The sequence below is a fragment of the Corvus cornix genome, chromosome 12 (genome assembly GCF_000738735.6).
Source record: "Corvus cornix cornix isolate S_Up_H32 chromosome 12, ASM73873v5, whole genome shotgun sequence".
Taxonomy (NCBI): Eukaryota; Metazoa; Chordata; class Aves; order Passeriformes; family Corvidae; genus Corvus; species Corvus cornix.
Window position 1 is genome coordinate 9,233,561 of NC_046342.1, and position 19,298 is coordinate 9,252,858.

Below are 19,298 nucleotides of genomic sequence, written 5' to 3' on the forward strand. Positions count from 1 at the left end.
TTATAAAAATATAAGTCATGAAAAAAACCCAACTGGTAAAATACTAAAATTATAGAGAGTCATAAGACTCAGAAGATTCTTGAATTTTTTTAAGTCTATTTTCCAGATCTACCAGGAGCACACTGCCTTGTTTATAACTTGCACATTGTAAATTATACAGGTTTTGTGTTTTTGTTTGTTGGGATTTTGTTTTTATTTTGTTAAGACAAAGTATTTGTTAGGGCTTCCAACTTGCATTGCTTAAGGGCACTAGAATTAAGCTGTGTAGTATTTCAGGGTTGTTTCTCCAGACATTTGTGCCAAACAAAACTATTTGTCCTTTTCTTCCTAAACGGCCAGGGTTTATTACACCTTTATTTTTTCTTATAACTCAACACACTGGTAACAATTTAGGTAAGAAATGCAGGAAAGCAAAGTCCAAAGAAAAGCTGTAAAACAAGAGAGATGCAGCTCCTAAAAGACCACTCCTGAAGAAGTGCTTGCGTAAAGCAGAAGACAACAAACTCCTCGGAAGCTTTTTCAGGGCTACCTGAATATGCTGCAATGTGGTTCTCAGGCATTGGGCCAAAATCAGTTCAGGTATTTTTAACCTGTGGTGTCACATAACCTTATCTCAAACACTTAATCAGCCTCTCTCCCCTCATATTGAAATTCAGCTGCGGATTCTCATATCACGGCCTGACAAAAAGATTGAGATGCTTATGATTTACTGGAGACAGGAGGTCTACGGGCACAGGTGATTTGCTCCAGCTCAGACACATCCAGAGGCACTCCCAGCTGATGGCAGGGGGACACAGCCCCAGAGCCCACCTTCTCATCTTGCTGTGTCAGGGAGCAAATTGTTCCAGCAGCATTCCCACCGCATGGCCAAGGGAAGAGAAGAAACAAGGAAGTGTTGAAGCAAAACCAGGAAACTGCCTGTTTGCTATTTCACAACCAGAGGCTGTAAACCATCCCTAAGGCCCTGCAGTGGGGAGACTTTTGGAGAGAGAGGGGTCTTTTTTTTGGGGGGGGAGGGAAAACAAAAGGGGAAAAAGGCACAAGGGTCCAAAAGAGGAGAAAAGCAACAAGATTAGTATATAACTAAAGAAATTACAGCCCACACTAAGGTTGCAGGAGTCTAGCATTAAGCAGAATCAACTTTCTATAGTTCTGCAAGATCATGCATTTCACAGTCATGGCAGCTGCTGGTTTCTCTTTCCAGATGGCAGGACACAAAAAAAGCAATGATTATTTCATTGTGAAAATAATTGAGACTGTTCTTCCTTGATGGCTGAGAAGTCTGATAATGACTATCTTTGCACATGTAAGGTTCAATTAATCAAACTAGGTAATATGGTGTGGCGGGACCACATATTTATTATATGATTTTATTACATTGTAGAGTCATGTTTGATGCAGCTGTTTCGATTTTTTAATTGGATGCTTTCATATAAATCCCATTAATATCATTACCCTTACAATCACTCCATCTTCACTACAAAAAATAATTTATCACTACATGAAAAGCAACTTATTTCCTATTTGGAAAGCTCTGAGAGTATCTTGGGTGCTGCTAGAAAAAAAAATAGCAACAGTCAAAAAATGGGAAAACAAAACAAAAACAGCAGAAAGACTGACCTCACACAGCCCCACTCGCTACCTTTGAAGAATTTATTTAATACTTTATGTTTTCTACTGTTTTGATAAACCTAATTGTAACTGTCCCTGCACAGGGTTTCCTCCGCTTTCTTGAGATGACCATTTATTTTTTGGACAAAGAAACATTTCATTTTGCTTTCTAGTTGGTTTCCCTTTCTGGGTCTTATCACTATTACTAATGTTGCTGTTACTGGCACAGCACTGTTTAAGAAAGATGTTTAACTAAATCCTTTCAGAAAGACACATTTTAATTAAAGCAAACAAATCCTAAAACACTTTTATTTATGTTAGCAGGCTTTGTGAGACTCTAATTTCCAAAAAATGCTAATTGGCGGAAAGGAGAGAGGAAGGGAGGAGATGTGGCATTAAAATTGTAGCCAAAACTTTCCCTTATGGGTATCTGAAGTACCCAGGCTGCCTCTGCAAGCCCTTACAGGGACACGGTGGGGGGGTTGGCCTCTCACCCCACAGAGACCCTCGGGTGCAGCAGCAAGCCAGGGAAGTCTCAGCCATGAGGGTGAAATAACCACCTTGGTTAAACTGAGCTTCAAAACCTTCCAGTGACATCAGCTTGGATGGCCCAACACAACTGAAACCCGGCACAGCATCTGCAGTATTCAAACAAAGCATCTCATGCTTGAAAAGCTTCATTTTCAAGAAAAAAACATGTTCTGCATGTGAAACCCTGCTGGGGAAAATGCATTTAAAATGGAGCCATCTCACCTCCTCCACCCTATCACTAACTTCCACATAGAAGTAGTAAAGGTACACCTCACCTGCACCACTTACACCTATTTGGACTAAATAAGGTATTCCAGGTAAGAAGTTTACAGAAGAAATGGCAGAACGTGGTAGTTCCTACCAGTGAAGTGACGGGCTGACAGCCAAAGGCAGCTCAGGTATTATTAAACTCACACGGTATCTAAATTACCTAATCAGATCCCATGGCCCTCATTCTCCAAACAGATTAGGTGGCTGGCATCATACCCTGACAAATGGCATTTTCTGTTTTTCTGCTCTGGTGCCAGGAGGTCTCAGGGCTGAGGAGGCTCTGAGACGGGGAGCAGCACAAAGGAGCAGGCAGGGAGAGACAGGCACAATCGGGGTTTCATCTACCTCCGTGGATTTCTCGCATTACACACAATGCATACTTTACATTTTACAAAACCAAGGAAATGAAGGGAAATATATCTGTCACCGAAGAAGACATCAGACCTTTAATAGCTGAAATGATGGGTATTTTTAGATGGAGGTCTAGTTTAACTTACTTACATTAAGGGTCTAATCTCTCCTGAACAATAGCTATGTTAACTTGAACACATAGTGAGAAATCTGTTCCATTAATTAAGTGCTGCCTGTACTACTCGGATTTGTAGCAAATGTTAATAGATTTTTTTTTTCTTCCTCTGTTGGACAATTACTTTATTTTGCCAAGTTGCTAATGGATTAAATTGAAAAGGTCCGTGTGTTAAAAAAAAGACTTTAGCTTCAAAGTTCTAAGAAATGCCTTGCATACAACAATGGAAAATACCTATGTATTAATATTATTAATGGGCCATCCTCAAAGGCACATAAGATATGTGAAAGCTTAGCAAATTCATTCCACCCATCAAAACCATGTCTGTAAGAAGCGCGCAGACAAGGTCTTATGCAAAATGTACTTTTAGCATCCACTAACTCAGGTTAGATATGAAAATCTAGTTGTAAAACAGTGTAATCTACTTCACTATTTTAATTTCAACTACTGTTAATAATTAACAAATAAAAATAGAGACTCTTTAAAATCCTTTGTCTCAGAATGGCCTGAAGGATTTAGTCCAAACTGATCCATTTAGAAATAATATCAATTAAAAAAATGCATTTTCAAATTCAAATGAAAAGCAATACCACATCAGGAAAAATATTTTCCAAGTCTAAAAACAATTTCATGTGCACAAAATAAAGAATAAGCACAATATTTTATACAATTTTCAAAAACAAAAAGCTAGCAGCTTAGTGATTTGCAGTATCTGACACGGTGAAATGAACTGCAGCCTCGAGTTTTACAATTACACAAGAAATTAGCGTAGAAACATGCAGATCTTTACTACTTCACATGGATATTCCATACTGTAGAACTCTGGACGCCTTCTTGTGTATAGATAAAATCCAATTTTATCTAGATACAACCCAGTTAGCTCCACTCCCTCCCTCTCTCCAATGAGGTTACTCCTAAGGATACAAGTTTTGCCCTCCGGTTAAGCAGAGCCGGGCGGTGATCCCGCGGTGGGCCTGGGACAGGCTCCACGTCCAGCCAGCAGGGAATGCCAGCCCTGACACAAATCACAACACCCACACACAGCACCATAACCAGGTTTACTTTTGCTTGGTTTTTACTACTGCTTCAGCTGGAAGGAGGATGAAAGCTGACATAGTATCCACTCCTCTAATTCCTTTGGCTCACCCAGCAGCAGGGTAAAGAAGCACTTCTACGCTTTTGCCCCATATACATATTTATTTCATCTATTACCTGTAAACTTGGATTCTACTTTGCCTTCTACACTTTTAGCTTCTCCACTAGACATCCTCCTTCACTTAATACTGTCATTCTTTATCAACATCCCTTGTCAGATTTGTTGATTTTTTTTTTCTTATTAGCCTTCTGCTCCCCTGCTCCTTCAAAAGGTTGCCAAGGGTGGTCTCTGTTCTTTCTTTCTAAAGTCCAGCTCCTCCTTCCTTGACTCCCAATTGCACTTGCTACTCAGCCCTTCAGGAGTTTTATCTCTCTCTCCCCCTTTTCCAACTTAATATTTCAGATTTCCCATCTCTGTATTTCCATTTCCTATTTTCACAGTTCTCTTCAATATTTAGGAATAGTCCTGTCTCCTTCAAAGCTAACGAAACATTGTGTTTGAATGCAAGATTTTAAAGACTGAATGCCAGACACCCTTTAGATGAGAAGCAAGATAATACAGTATCTCCTTGTAGCCCAGCCAGAGACAGGAGTAATTTTTAAGCAACTGATAAACCCATCATTGAAAACAGGTGTAATAATATAAGTGCAGGACATGCTCTCCAGCAGAGCCAGGGAGAATAATTTATTTTGCTGAACTTCAACAACTCCCTTCTCATGTGCACACTCATAAAAAAAAAAGGCCTATTTCTAACTATGCTGGTGAACATGAAAGTATTTGCAGGGATGATTACACAGTTTTCTTACAGCATCAAGAATTGTAATGGGGAAAAAAAAATAATGTTAAAAGATTTCAATGCTCCCAATTAATGAGAACTTTACTTTCAGGCCAAAATTAAAAGTTCATCCTACCCTGCACTGGTACTTGCCATGGTCTGCTGGAAAAGCACTGGCTCAGGATCCTCACCATGCTGTCAGGAAAAAGCACATTGAGACCACACCAGCAGCTACTCTGGGAATAGAAAATATTCCTTTCTGCATTACATATTAAGAAATTGCTAGGCTATTCTTGACTAGCCAATACTACTGCCAAACCTCCCATTCCATTCAGGAATTTGTGAGCAGAGTTTCAGTGGGAAACTGAACTTGCTTTTCCCTTCTGTTAACAAAATATCCTATTCACTTCCTTCAAACACTGCAGGTAGAAGACTCAGCTTCTTGTTTCCTGTCAACATTCAAATGTTAAAAATTGACTGAACACCAGAGAACAAGTTAACCTAGCACATTTGATGTTTGAAATAATTTTTATCCGAGGCACACGTAACCTTTTAATATGACAGGCAGACATTTTTCTTTCCTCCTGAGGGAAGGAAAAAAAGGGCAAAACTTGAAAGAGGCAAAGTGTTGGGGATAATCCTCACTCACAATGGATTATTCAGAACAGCTGGTTTGCACAGTTTCGGGATTTCCTTAAATTGAACTCTCAGAACCTGAACCCAAATCACACAGTTAGAGAGTGTGCGCCTGCATCAACTCTCCTGCTAAGAGAGAGTACAAAAGCTGGTCGACCTGAAAATCAGAAATAATTAGAGGCCCAAATGGAGACATTCATGCCACAGGCTGATGCAGAAGGGCTGCACTGGAGAGTGTACAAAGACCAGCCTCTCCCTCAGCTTACTGCAATGACGGACCACTGAAAGAAAACAGAAACTTTTTGCCAGTACTGCAGGACTCTAGAATCCTGTACTTCAGCACAATACAATTAAAAATTAATTCATTTTTCTTTTCTTGCAACAGCTATATACATTCATTCATCCTTAAAAAGCATTCATACTTAAAAAACAGAGCTACCTATGTCCAAAGAAGGGTACAAGGTTCAAATAGAGCAGCACTCCCATTTTTTTTCACATTCTGATCAACTTTAAAATAAGAATAATAAATTCATCATTAGTTCCCAGCAAAATTAATAGAAATACCAACGTTGTAAGAACTGATTCTCAGAGTCCCACAATACTCTAGAAAGCACACATTTGTTTTCCAACTAGTCCCCAAACATGTCAGCAGTTCTACAAAACTGTTTCTATGCACCCTAAAAACTTGAAAAGCTCATGGAATATCCCTAAAGTAACACTCCGGAGTTTTGATTTAAACACAAGGCAGAAGCACCCCAAAATGAGAGGATCAGTTTGCCCAGCCTCTCCTGTTACAGTTATCTCTGCCATCAGGCAGAAAGGATAAGAACAACAAAATATAACATCCTGCTGCCTCAACTCTTTACATTAAGCCATCAGTTAGCAACTCTGCTTCTCTTCTCCTCTGCTAAAGATAACCCAAATCCTACTGTTTGTCTTTATTCAAGTAATTTCTCACCTTCAATATTCCAGAAAGAAACAAAACAAAAAAAAGAAGAAAAACAAAAAACCCCCAACCCAAAACACCAACAAAACAAAAACTCAAACCAAAAACCCCCCTAACTGATCAGGAGAAACAAGATCTTTGTGAGCCTTCCAAGGACAAAAGTACTGTGTGACTGTACCCATTAACACTGTAATAGGGAGCTCAGATGCACCACGCCACATCTAGTGGACTGGATGATGGATGGGTCATCTAGAGACTGCTGGTCCTATCTAGCTCAGCATCCCATCTGCCTGTCATGAATATACTGTGCTTTAGAAAGAACAGGGGTGAAACTGGGTCCTGAGCTAACTGGAGCCCAGGATCAGGCAGGAATTCTCTACCTGACATCAGGGTCAACACCTACAAACCTTTTCTAGGCAAAAGACTTAAGTACAGTCCTCTTACAGGAGCCAATCTACTCTGTTCCTAGGCATTCATCACCATGATAACAAGTATAATATGATTACCAAGACAATTTCAATGTAATAGTTGACCAGAGATTCACTCAAGAAACAAGGGATACTCCTTTCCTTGCTACTATCAAGAGCTCAGGATTTGAGCTTCAATTACTTTCACAGATCAGGCAACAAATTTTACTTATGTAAATCCCCCCACAATTCTCCAGTAATTCTATTTTGAATTCACACCACCTCTCCCACATCTCTTGTCAGCTCTCTCAAATATTCTGCTAGAGTTTCAAACTCCAGAGAAGAGTCATTTTTCTTTTCTGGCCAGTACAAGATCAGTTATATCACCTTGCCTGGCTTGTGAATATTAATAGGGCTACAGCAAGAAGTTGGCCAGGGAGCAACCAGCCTCCAAGGAGACAAGAAAGGAGACTCCTTCCTTCCAAATGTGCTAAATCCTCAGTGTGATGTTTGGGATCTACGCAAAACATTCATAATTCATTGTTTGATGACAGACAAGAGAAAAAAAAAAATCTTACAGCCACTTTAAGCAGAAGTAGACTGCTCCATGTCCCAACCAAACACTGTTGTGACAGCCAGCCTGCATCAGCAGAGCTATTCCTGCAGTCTCAGCATGGCAGACTGCTTGGAAATCCTTAACAAATAAAACATCTTCCCATAAATTGGGGAACAGCTGCCCTGTACCACATCAGAGAAGCCTGCAGCTCAGTGGTGAGCAGGATTGAGTCTTGTGTATCAATTTAAGTTTATACAGGCTTTTGGACTGAAAGACATCATTACAAGAAGTGGTACTACTGGAAGTAACATGGATTTCATTACGGGCTCCTACTTCACAGGGAAAGAGCTGATCTTCCTTGATGAGGAAGACAGAAGCTGTTTTAATTTAAGAGGCTGACCTGGGTGAAGTTCAGGCCAAAGACGTATTTGGAAAACTCTCCCATCAAACCGGACACAACCCTTCAAGCTCAGTGCCAATTCCACACAATGGCCTGAGCCGCGCTCTCCGGCAGTCCTTAAAGGCACATTTTGTATCTTGGCTTTTGCTGCAAGCAATCAAGAAAGAATGCACGAAAACAAAACTGTTTCCCAAGCACTGTTTGCTGGTGCCATAATTAATATAATCAAACAATTCCACAAATTGCTTCCAATTGCTGGCGTCACTTTCATGTGCAGAGCCAGACTTTCAAAGAAGGGCCCTTCTTGTCCTACATCCTTACACTGGTAACCCTCGCTTCACACAATAGTAAACAAGACCTCACTAAATAGTAGAGGGTAATTTGCACTGTAATAGGTCCCCAAGGCACCATGGACACAATTTGAAATGCCATCTAATTTTTCTTTTTAATTAAAAAAGCAGTTACTATATTTAAACAACAACACAAAAAAGTTCAGAGGGGACAGATTGGAGTTTCCCACAGCTCCCTGGGAGTTTTCTCAAGGTCAGGAAGAGTTTTATAGGCTCAATTGGTACACATTTTTTTCTTTAATTAGTCTGCCATACCCTCTACATGAAGTCAGCGTCTTGATTTTCAGTCTGATATTTTTCATATTGCTAAATGGAGCACAGATTCCAGCACCACACCATAGCTGCTGAGTGGGGTATCAGTGGTGCACTTCCCTGTGCCTGCCTTGCCTTCCCCTTCTCTCTCCTCTCTTCATCCTAAACCTGTCAACCACACCAAGGAGACGAAGCATAACACAGTGTATTGAGTATGCCATTCATTCAGCTTTATACATCTCAATTTCCAGCAAGATGACCAGCCTATATTATCTGATTTCCCAAATTTACAAAATACAACCACGTTTTTAACCTTGTTTTTCAAAAATAAAACGTAACTATTAAACACCAGGTATAAATGGACCACTGTCATCTGAAGCCACGTAGCAGGACAGATTTCTGAACTTGACAAATCCCCATCTTGTATCAAACCATTGGTCTGCACCCATGTCATTATTTAAGTCTACACAAGACCACACACACTTCAGAAGGATATTTGCAGTTCCCACAGTGGGTTTTCCAAAACACACCCTAATCCAACATACCCTTCAGCCCTAAATGACAGCATGGAGATGAAGTGAAATACTTAAGGTCTTCATTTCTTGGCCAGTTGGCCATCCTTCAGCACAAATCAGTTGAAAGTACCAAACCTGACCCCATTTTATAGGCCAACACAGCTGCCATTGCACAGCGCACCACAACCATCTGTTGGCCAAGCTGTCCTGGAGAAACTCCCCTAAAGAGCAGAGGACTTTCTACCCTGCACTCCTGGAACACAACTATGAATTGTATGCTCTACAAAACCTTGTGTTTCTGTGCAGCAGGGACTAACCTTAATACAGGTTACAAGGAGACTCCAGTGCACCACGGACTAGGTCTAGGCTACACAAATTAAGTGTACCTACAATACAATGGATCAACTGTCTGAGCTACAAGACAACCACTATGATCATATTTCTGGCCTCAAATCTAACACTGTTCCACTAGCCTAGAGGAAATTTTCAAATTAATTTCTTCATGGGCTTTCAGTACAGTAACAAGGTTGCAATTATGCCAGCTGATGTATCATACCAGCAATTATTCAAACTCTATTTTCACTTGATGGCCACTCAAGGTCCACAGAGCCACTGAGATCATGCCTAAGTGCTGTACTTGCTCTCCCAGCATACTTGCAGGGAGAGGCACCACTCACACTGGTGCTGTGATTGCAGTCCACACATTCTTCAAGCTCCCTGAAACAAAAACTGAATGCATGGAAAATGCCCAGTGCACAACAGGAGCAACTACAAAAAAATAATGGAACTAATAAGAAATCAAATTATTAATACATATAAATGTAATGTTGGAAGCTTGGTATTACAGGCAATTCAACAGTAGAAAAATTACAGGCAGGTCAACGTGAAATACCCAAGACCATTCAAAACACTCAAAGTCAGAACAGTGTCTTGAAATCACAATTACTGTCACTGGATCTCCTAAGTTCTCTCCCCCTCTCTCCTGGGAGAGTACTAAGAAACATGCAGATATAAACACAATGAGTAGAATTTGGAAGAGTCTATGACAACTACTGTACAGGACAGATTTTCACTACCTTGTTGAAGTAGTTCTTTCTGATTAAATTCTGAGATCAAGAGGAACAATATCACAAACATGTCCCTAGAGAGTACAGTTAGTTATGTAAAAACAGATCTAGGACCCACTAAGCGCAGGAGCTTTCCTAATTTTAAAAACCATAGAACATCCCTTTGGCACTAAATTTCTATCCAGTGAGCTAGTTTCTCAGCCCAGAGCCACACAGCAGTGGGCCAGAAGACAATTTTGATTGTTTTTGTCAGAACTCCAATACCTATTAAACAGTAAATAAAACCAACAATGCTCAAACCAAGGTGAGCAGAAACAACTAAAAACAGGTTTTGCATTAACACAAGGGACTAAAACTTCATCAGCCCAGTGAAAAGGGAACAACAACAAAACCAGCAGCAGCGCCCAATCTCTCCTACAGCAGCCTCTCAGAAACATATACAATGTGGAAAAAGTTCAGGTTAGCAGATCTGACACAGAATCAAAGGCAATTCATTACAAAGCAGCTCCAAATCAAAGTGCTCCATCCGCAGGCCTGTCTGTAATCCTCCCATCTCGCCTGCGACTCTTGATGTGGAGGAGGCACCGCAGCAGCCAGTTAAGCTGGACCAACTCTGCTGACATATCCCAGGCATCTGCTGCTCAGCACTGGTCCAGAGTTTAAGTTTGGTGATATTCATCTTCCCCTGGGCTGCCTTTTTAAAGCAATCCCGAACAATGGGACTTCAGAATAAAGAATAAAACATTTAAACATTTTTTTTTTAAACTTCTAGGCAAGGGCCTTTAATGCGATTAGAAGGGGAGGGGGATTGGATAGCAGTTTTTGCTTTTTCATGTTATGTATATTGTGTGTAAACAAATATGCAATTTGCTTTAAAAAGATAAGGTGATTAAATTTTTATCGGGCTTGTACTCTGTTGTCACCACAACAAAGAGAATTAGGAGGAGGAAAGAAAGGCCTTTTTATTTGAATTATGCTCTTACCAGAGGTTCTCTACAGCACAGCTGTAAAGCCACTCAATGTTCTCCAAACAGGCCCTTTGATTGCATTTTATTCAACTTGTTTGCATTTGGAGCAATCGAAAGGAAAAGAACGCTCCACATTTTGATGTCTTAATGTTCCTTAATACCTTCTTTAATTTATATTAAGCTTCTTAACTAGGGTGATGAATTCTTCAAAAACAATAAAGACCTAGCGCAGAAATCTTTCACACACCATGAAAATTGAAATTATAATGTATTCATGGCTCTTTTTTTTGTTATAAAAAACATTATTTAGAATAAAGATTTAAAGCATATGAAAAAAAATCCCAAAGTTGTATGAAAATTACTTGATCCAGAGAAATAGAGGAAAGTTCAAACTAATTATTACAAGGGAAATAAAATGTTGTGGGAGGTAGAGGAGAATAAACAGCATAAGAATTTTGGGTTAGTATGAAGCTTTCAGTCTTTTTAATAAACTATGAATTTCTCCACTATGGCTTTCTACCAAAAAAACCCAAAAAACCCACTAAAAATTTGTATAATTTTGTTTTACCAAATTCAAATGTTTGCCAGTTCTTTCTCCTTTATTATTCATATACTTCTTCCCTAAAATGACTCTTCACAATTCCACAGTGTGTTCCCCTCCCAGTGTCTTTCACAATCTGCCAAGACCAACAGCCAACACTGAAATTGGTGAAGATCATGAAGGGCTAACTCAAACACCCTCAGATGCAGCAGCTCTGTGGGGCACACACGTGTTCCTGGGTGAGGTTCCCAGAGTCAAACCCCATCCACAGGTGGACCTCAGCCACACAGGAGGGAAGGCTGCATGAGAAAAGCAAGGCTCACTGAATAAGTAGAGGCCACTTGAGGGACAAGACTGGACAGGGTTGCTCTCACAGGCACTGTGTCTTCCAGCAATAGTGGATGCTCAAACACCAATTACCTGGCTCATGTAACAAAACTCACTCTCAACAATTCAATATTCTTTAAAAAATCCCTTCTGCAGAAATGAACACAGCTTTCAGTGAAAGTCCATTATGCACTTCTATGTACAAATTATGGACATTACATACAAAGCAGCCTTAGCAAGGAATATCCAAATGGGTGTATTCTGACTTTGCTTCCTAATTTGTCTACTATTTTACCTTTCTTTTTACTCAGAAATTGTACATTCTACTAAAACTACTTTAAAGTTTCCAGCAGTACATATGCATGCATATGTATAGCCACAAGCCCCTCACTTTGCTCCCCCTTATCCTCTGCAAAAGAAATCCAGAGAAAAAAAACAAGCTGTGGCTGGTACTTCTCTGAACACCAACACAGTGCCCAGAGCTGTGCTACAGTGACTGGCTGCCTGGGTACTACAGCAGCAGAGAAAAGAGCTTCTTAAATGAACACTGAACTACATAAAATCCTCAAAATATTCTTGAAATAATAGATTTGAAAGAGAACAGACATTTTGACCTGGAACAATTGTCATATTCCATTGACATCCACTGACTGCTCACCTACGTTCCTAGAGTCATGTTTTTAAGCAAACTCCAGGAAAGCACAGTTTAAAACCTCACAATAAAGCCTGCCACGTTTACAGAATATTTGTGGAAAAGCTCACTTAGCTGTACCAGCAATCAAGTGGCCACGATAATTAAAACAATTTAAAAATTCACATGCTGCATTTACCATAGAGTAAAACAATGCAGATCCTAATCTAACACCGATGTACCCTGGTTGAAACGACACCTTCCCCTCCTGAACAAGTCACACCATACCAGCACTGAGAAGCAAAACCAGAGCTCAAGAGCCAATATGGATCAACACAGCAAAACTGAAAAACCTCTTAAAGTACCAGGAAATTGCAGACTGCGACTAAGGCAGCACAAAACAGCTTTACAAATCCCGTTGTTGCCTTCTGCTACGGTGGGATGTTTTCTTCACAGCTGTCCTGCAAAGTAGTCGCTGCTTTTGCAGGAAACAAGAGAGAAAGAGACTACAACGATAGAACGCTAAAATAAACAGTTATTCAAGCACAGTAATTATTGTGTAAGAGGTAATCACAGCTGCATCCCAACTATTCAAACCCTCATCTACATTTTTTAAGGGAGCAAGTACAAAATTTACATATCCAAAACAGTATTTATGTATGTAACCAGTTAAGTCTCAACTGTTGTATCTATAAAAGCTTGTGCCTTTAAGCAGAAATGATTCATGAATTTTAATTTGTTTTAAATGTTGAAAAATTCCATCCAAGCAAATTGAGTCAACAAGCCAAACGATGAAGACATGTATCTGGCTTTTATTTAAAAAATAAAAAACTCAAGTCTATAAATTTCTTAGTCATCCACAAATCCTCTAGCAGTGAAAAATACTTTCCAGTAACTAAGTTTCCTGCATTTCTTTTAATTAAGACACTATGCTTTTCACATGCTGTTGAACACTACTGAGCCTTAACTGATTCTTTGTGTATTATTTAACTACAATATTCTACAATGTTTTTATAGAAATAAATTAACCAATGATTATCAGAAGAGGGGGGAAGATTTGCAGAATGGGACTCTCTGTAAGCTGCTTCAATATTGTTAATTTCAAAAATGCAAAGTCATCAGTCCACTCTCCAAATAAAAATGCTTAAAATTTATATAAGCATTATTCTAGAAGTAATAAATTATTTATATTTCCCTTCTAAATATCAAAACCTAGTTCCATCTTTTCGTGCTTTTTCTCAGTAAATACAAAGACCAGAAACAAAACTTTGAATGTAAAAGTTAATGTTTTCTAATAATTACTTTATAGTACTCAGGCTTCAAATAAACAGCAATGCCAACAAAGTTGAACATAAGCAGTGATATGTTTATAAAGGGACAGGCACAGCAAGTGAGACTTTAAATGAGATAGTACAAGCTACAGAGATAAAGTGACACAGACCTAGCACATATTAATAACTTAATACCTCTATCCATGCCACAGCAATACTTCCATTTTTCTAGGCAAGCACCCAAGGGCTCGGTTTCCTTCCTCATTACACTCTTCCTGGGGCACAAACTGTTCTAAAACCCAGTCAAGTAAAATATCAGAAAACAGGTACAGCCTCTGTCCAAGCCCAGGGAAGCAGATCACGTTTAGGCTGAAGGAGATTAGCTTTCCTGAACCATCACCCCAAAAGACTCTCTTCATCTTTCTGAGATTTCCAGGTGCTGATCACACTGTTTAGAAATGAGATGTAGGCAATTCACAGGGCTCTGATGCATAAATTATTAACAAGAGTCCTGATGAAGGTGGCTGGCTGGAACAGAACAAATTACAGCAACCTAATATACACAATTCCCACTACCAATGCAAAGCTGTTTGAGTGTCTGGATCCAAATTCAGCTGTGAAAGGGAAAAGGTTCACAACTGGTATTGCAGGGTACAACAGCCAACCCAGCTCCATGGAGCGAGGACCTTGACTGAAAAGCCACTGCACATTTCCAACACACCAGCTCACTCTGACTTGCACTGCAAAAAAATCCAACCCCCATAAATAAATACGGTGTTTCTAGGGAGTGCAGTAAAAGGCAGCATTGAAGGAGAGGAAAATTAAATTACAGAAGATGTAATATGACCAGCCAAAACACACAAACAAGTTAAGACTAAATTAGCCCCATTACCAAAACCACAAAGGCAGCATCTTGTGTGATGACTATTGATTTCATTAAGTTTAGGTTCTAATACAGTCCATTTCAGGAGCAGGGGCTGTCAGATCTCAAGATTTATTTTTCTTGACAAATAATTGTCAAACATTTGCCATGTATTAACATATCAATGTTTATGATATCCTAAATTACTCAAAGACAACACAGGATTTAGCCTATCAATATAAATAACTTGTAGACTGACCCAATGAAACCATGGAATATCTTTTGCCTACTGACTTTACCTAGAATACTGGATTTTTGAAAGGGGGCAATAGAAGAAAAATTCACACTCAAATTACATTTTCTCTGGTAGCCCCGCTACATCTTTCTCGTAGCTCCCATTATGTCGCTGCTCCAGTCAACTCTGCACTTCACAGCATCTGAAAAGTCATCCAATAAAAGGAAACCCTGTCCCTTCCAATACCCATCTGTGTTCTCTATTCAGAGCCCTGATGTCTCCAGTTATTGCTCAGGGCAGAGCTGATCAACTGCAGGTTCTATGACAGCAACCAAGAAGCCATTTACAATTCAACAGCTGTTACTGATTTTGCAGCAGAATCATGGCAAATCTGTGGTTCAAACCCTCCCTCCTTATGAGGAGGGGGAAACCAACAAGAACAAGCAAAAAAGAAAACAAGAAAAGGGAAGGAGTGCAGAAGTGTCATGGATAAAGGCCTGTCCGATAACAGCTTTGTCTGTGTAAAGCTTGGAACATAGAGACTATTACACTGCCTTAAGCCAAGCCCAAGGTCCTATCTTATCCAGGTTCCTTCCTTACAGGCAGGCAGCAGAGGGGAAAGTCTGCAACACACCACAATATTGAGCCTTATTCTCCTTCTAAAGCTTTCCATGCCCTGCAGACTGAGGCACAGTGCAGGGCTACCTGAGGCACTGCACAAGGGAAGATCTAGCCGGGAATCAGGTCTCCATGCAGGTTAATGTGCCAGCACACGCACCAGCTCCCAGTTTCATTAGGCTACTGCAGCTTTCAGAGATCAAAATGGAAGCATCAGCATTCCCTCATCCTGCATCTAGATGATGAAGGAATTCATAAAAGTGTTCATAACAGTTTGTGTTTTACATGCAGTTCATCAAGGCTATGGATCGACAGGAAGTTTATGTTAATAATTATGCTGCTAAAATTCAAGCTCTAGTAAAAACTCCAAGGAGAAAGAAAAATCCAAGTGTGTGCAAAACCTACCAGATGCACTCCCTTCCAAATAGGCTTAAACAGTAGATTTTCCTAAGGACAGCTATCATTGGAAGAAAAATGGGATACTGTGAGGAAGAGAGGAGCCTCTCTCTTCGGAAGGTAACCAGGTACTTTGCCCAAGAGACAAGGCAGGTGGTTAGAGTGAGGCAGCCTCTTCAACTCCCTCTCTCTCGAACAAAATCAGCCTCCATGTCTTGAATGCCCCTATTTTAGTCAACCCATGTGGTACCCAAGGCTGCTCAGGGTGCAAGAGAAATTATCAGTCTGCAGACAGAAATGAACCGTATTATTTCCTGTACTGGGCAAAAATGAGCTCACCAAGATCATTTTAGCAGAAGTCAAAAGAACCATAAAACAATTATTTTTAGCATTTTGTTTCATGTCTACATACATCAGCTTTGACCTAGCAACTTTTTAATAAAAAACGCAGCAGAAATAAAATAAGCATTCCAGGTAAGACCTGCTAAACTTGCAATTCCAAAGTATACTTCTAGTGAACTTCATCAGAACAAAAAAAAATTCTTAATGTTAGAAGAGCCTCTCAGTCAGCAGTCCTGACTTCCAATGAAGGGTAGTTTGTGCTCTGCAATCTAAAATTATAATGGACAGGCCACTCTATTCCCAGCTTTTATTCAGTCCTATTTTACTACTTCAAATATATACTACCTTAATTTGTATACTCTTTAACAGTAGTTAATCTTCAATTAAAATACCTAGAGCAGAAACTAAGATAACTGGTTTAAAAGGTAAAAGCTTATTGACAAAAATGTATTCTTCATATTGCCTTTTTTTTTAATTCTGCATATTAAAAATGTCATTTTTATGACTTGGAAAAAATCTTCAGGAATAATGAAGGCTAACAAAAGACTGAAGAGCAGTAATTTAAAAAGCTCCATATGTAGCATCCTGATTACTGTATCAGTCCCATTTCCATAACGAAGGGAGAAGTCACCAAACTGCTGTCTGTCCTTTCTGGTGACAAGGAAAGGGCAAAGAGGACGGCATGTTTCCAAGGCATCATGCTTCAGGCTCTAAGGGAAGAACAAGAAGCCTCCTGCAGTACAAGATGTGGGTGTCAGTGTCCGGCACTTTTCTGGAATACGGTAACCCCAGCTTTGGTGGTCCCTGCACATGTACTTAATTTGGAAGCAGCTGGGTTCAAAAGTTTATCCTCCCTTTTTGACCTGCAAAGGTTTAGTGTGTGGGCGTGCACAAGTGTGTACATCATACCACACAAGCTGAAGATGTGCAGCCATAATATACACGGTGTGTGAACATTGATATGTCCAGGTTTGCACAGAGAACATGCTGCATCTTCCTAAATACCAAAACAGCATCCAGTATACACTGCAGTGATGTGCACTGGATGCAGCATTCAGCCATCCCCAACCAAACATGGCCAGTCTGCAGTTCAAAAAGCTCCTGGACTTTTTTACGCATAATTTCAAAAGGACAAACTACTGAAAAAAATTTAATTCAATACTACCTACTTAGATAAATTGACTGAACATGCTCCAGAGAAAGTACACTGACCAGTTCTGCAAGCCTGACTAGATTTACACACTACCATGCCCACCACAGGTACACCCAAGTAATGGATTCAACAGACCAGGAGTTTTCTTCATATTTACAGCGCTTTCCATCACAGACCCTGCAGGATAAAAGTGTAAGTGAAGCCAGGGGTTAAGTAAGACAGGCAGGAGGACTAGAAAGCGTGAGGAGGCTGGGGATCACTGAGCACAGTAAGTTTATGAGTAACAGTGACAAAAGTAGAGTCACAGACTGGTGGAATATTCACAACTTGGAAGAATGAATGTATTCTCCAGCCAACATCTGAATATTTTCTTGAATTGCTCTAAAGCACTCCACAGTTGCAGACAGAAATCTCTGATCTTGGCACAAAGGATATATTTTTCAACCATTTGTCATTTTACAGCTCAGACACAGAAGCCAGTCAGTGCCTATCAGCTGAGCTTCAGTAACTGTGCATATGCTCCTCAGCACATCGTATTCACAACAGAACATCTTCACTGGGATTTAAAGAGAGATCTGAGCTTATGAATTTATAGCACATTTGTGATGGGGTTTGAGCACTCAGACAGTCACTATCACTGAGATAACAAACAGTAACTCATTAATCCATGGAAATGTGACAGTATAGTTGAGTGCAGCAGTTTTCTCAGCACTTGTGTTATTTTGAAATCTTGAATCAATTGTTTACAGAAGCTCTTCACTTGTGTTCACAGCATTAAGTGCTCTACATACCAGTGACTCTTTAATACTTCCTAAGTTGCAGCATGTATGAAATAGTGGTTTCTTTTATTTAAACAATAAAAACCAGCACATAATGGATAAATAGTTCATGATGAGTGTAAAACACAAATTTTCAACCAGAACAAGCCCTTTGTGTTTGTTGATAAAGTTGTAACTTTCAGTCAGAATTACACAACAATAACCCTATTACAAACCAGTTCCAAACACAACAAGGGGAAAACACTCTGTATGCAACACAAATCAAATAAAGTATGTAGGCATAATGGCATAGAAAATAAAAGTTATTTAACAGAAGAGCCCATACATCAGCAGCAAACTGGGAATTAAAACACAAGATGGAGCCCCAGGGGGAACACTTAACACAAAGACACTACAGACGGCAACTCTATCAAGACCAGACTACTTGACCAATGCCAAAAAATGCAACTCTCTCTTCAAAAGTTCCAGGGACAAAGCGAAAAGTTAATGTTCAGAGCTATTGTGCATTTCAAACTTTCTTGTGACTAAAACCAAAAAAAAAAAAAAAAAAAAACCAAACAAAAAAAAAAATCTATCCAGCTTTACAGGGAAATTTCCAGTTTTCAACAAAGATGTTTTATACAGTGCTTTAGCATCAGATGTGATGCCTAATATATGAAAAAAGGTAAAAGCTCTCCAAGAAACTAAAAACTGTATTTTCATTGTTATACAGTAATCATAACATCTAGTCAAAGAGAACGTTTCCTATTTTTGTCTCAACACAGTAGTACCCAATTATTTAATAAAAAATCCCCAAACAAATGAAATAATAAATAGTAACAACTCCAATATATTACAGTAAAGCAGATAAATAAAACTCACGAAGCAAAAAGAGAAGAACAGGCTCCCAGTGCCATGCAAGCCCTTGGGCTGACAGGTCTATGGAAGGGATACCAGCCCTTGCTGCTGTGTGAGCAGGGACAGCATGTTTATTCTCACATAAGTAAACTCTGACATAAGTAAACTGTTTTTTAAGTATAAGCTGGGAATAACTCTACACATTTGATAGCTGAAATGAGAGGACAATTGAACCAGTACCTGTTGCTCACAACAAGGTAAACAAAGGGACAGGCAGTGCCTTCCAGAAGCCTCCAAACTGTCACACAACTTGCTCTCAAATTTTTACAGCAGACATTTAGATTGGAAATTAAGAAACTCAGGCTGAGGCAGTTTTGCTTCTTTGGCTTCTATCAGTTCA

General features: G+C 39.6%; 1 protein-coding gene across 2 annotated transcripts in view; it reads right to left on the bottom strand.

The window, feature by feature from the left end:
• The window catches only part of EEFSEC (eukaryotic elongation factor, selenocysteine-tRNA specific), a 133,039-nt gene that overhangs the window by 12,433 nt on the left and 101,308 nt on the right, over positions 1-19,298 (bottom strand). The gene's annotated exons all lie outside the window — the stretch shown is intronic.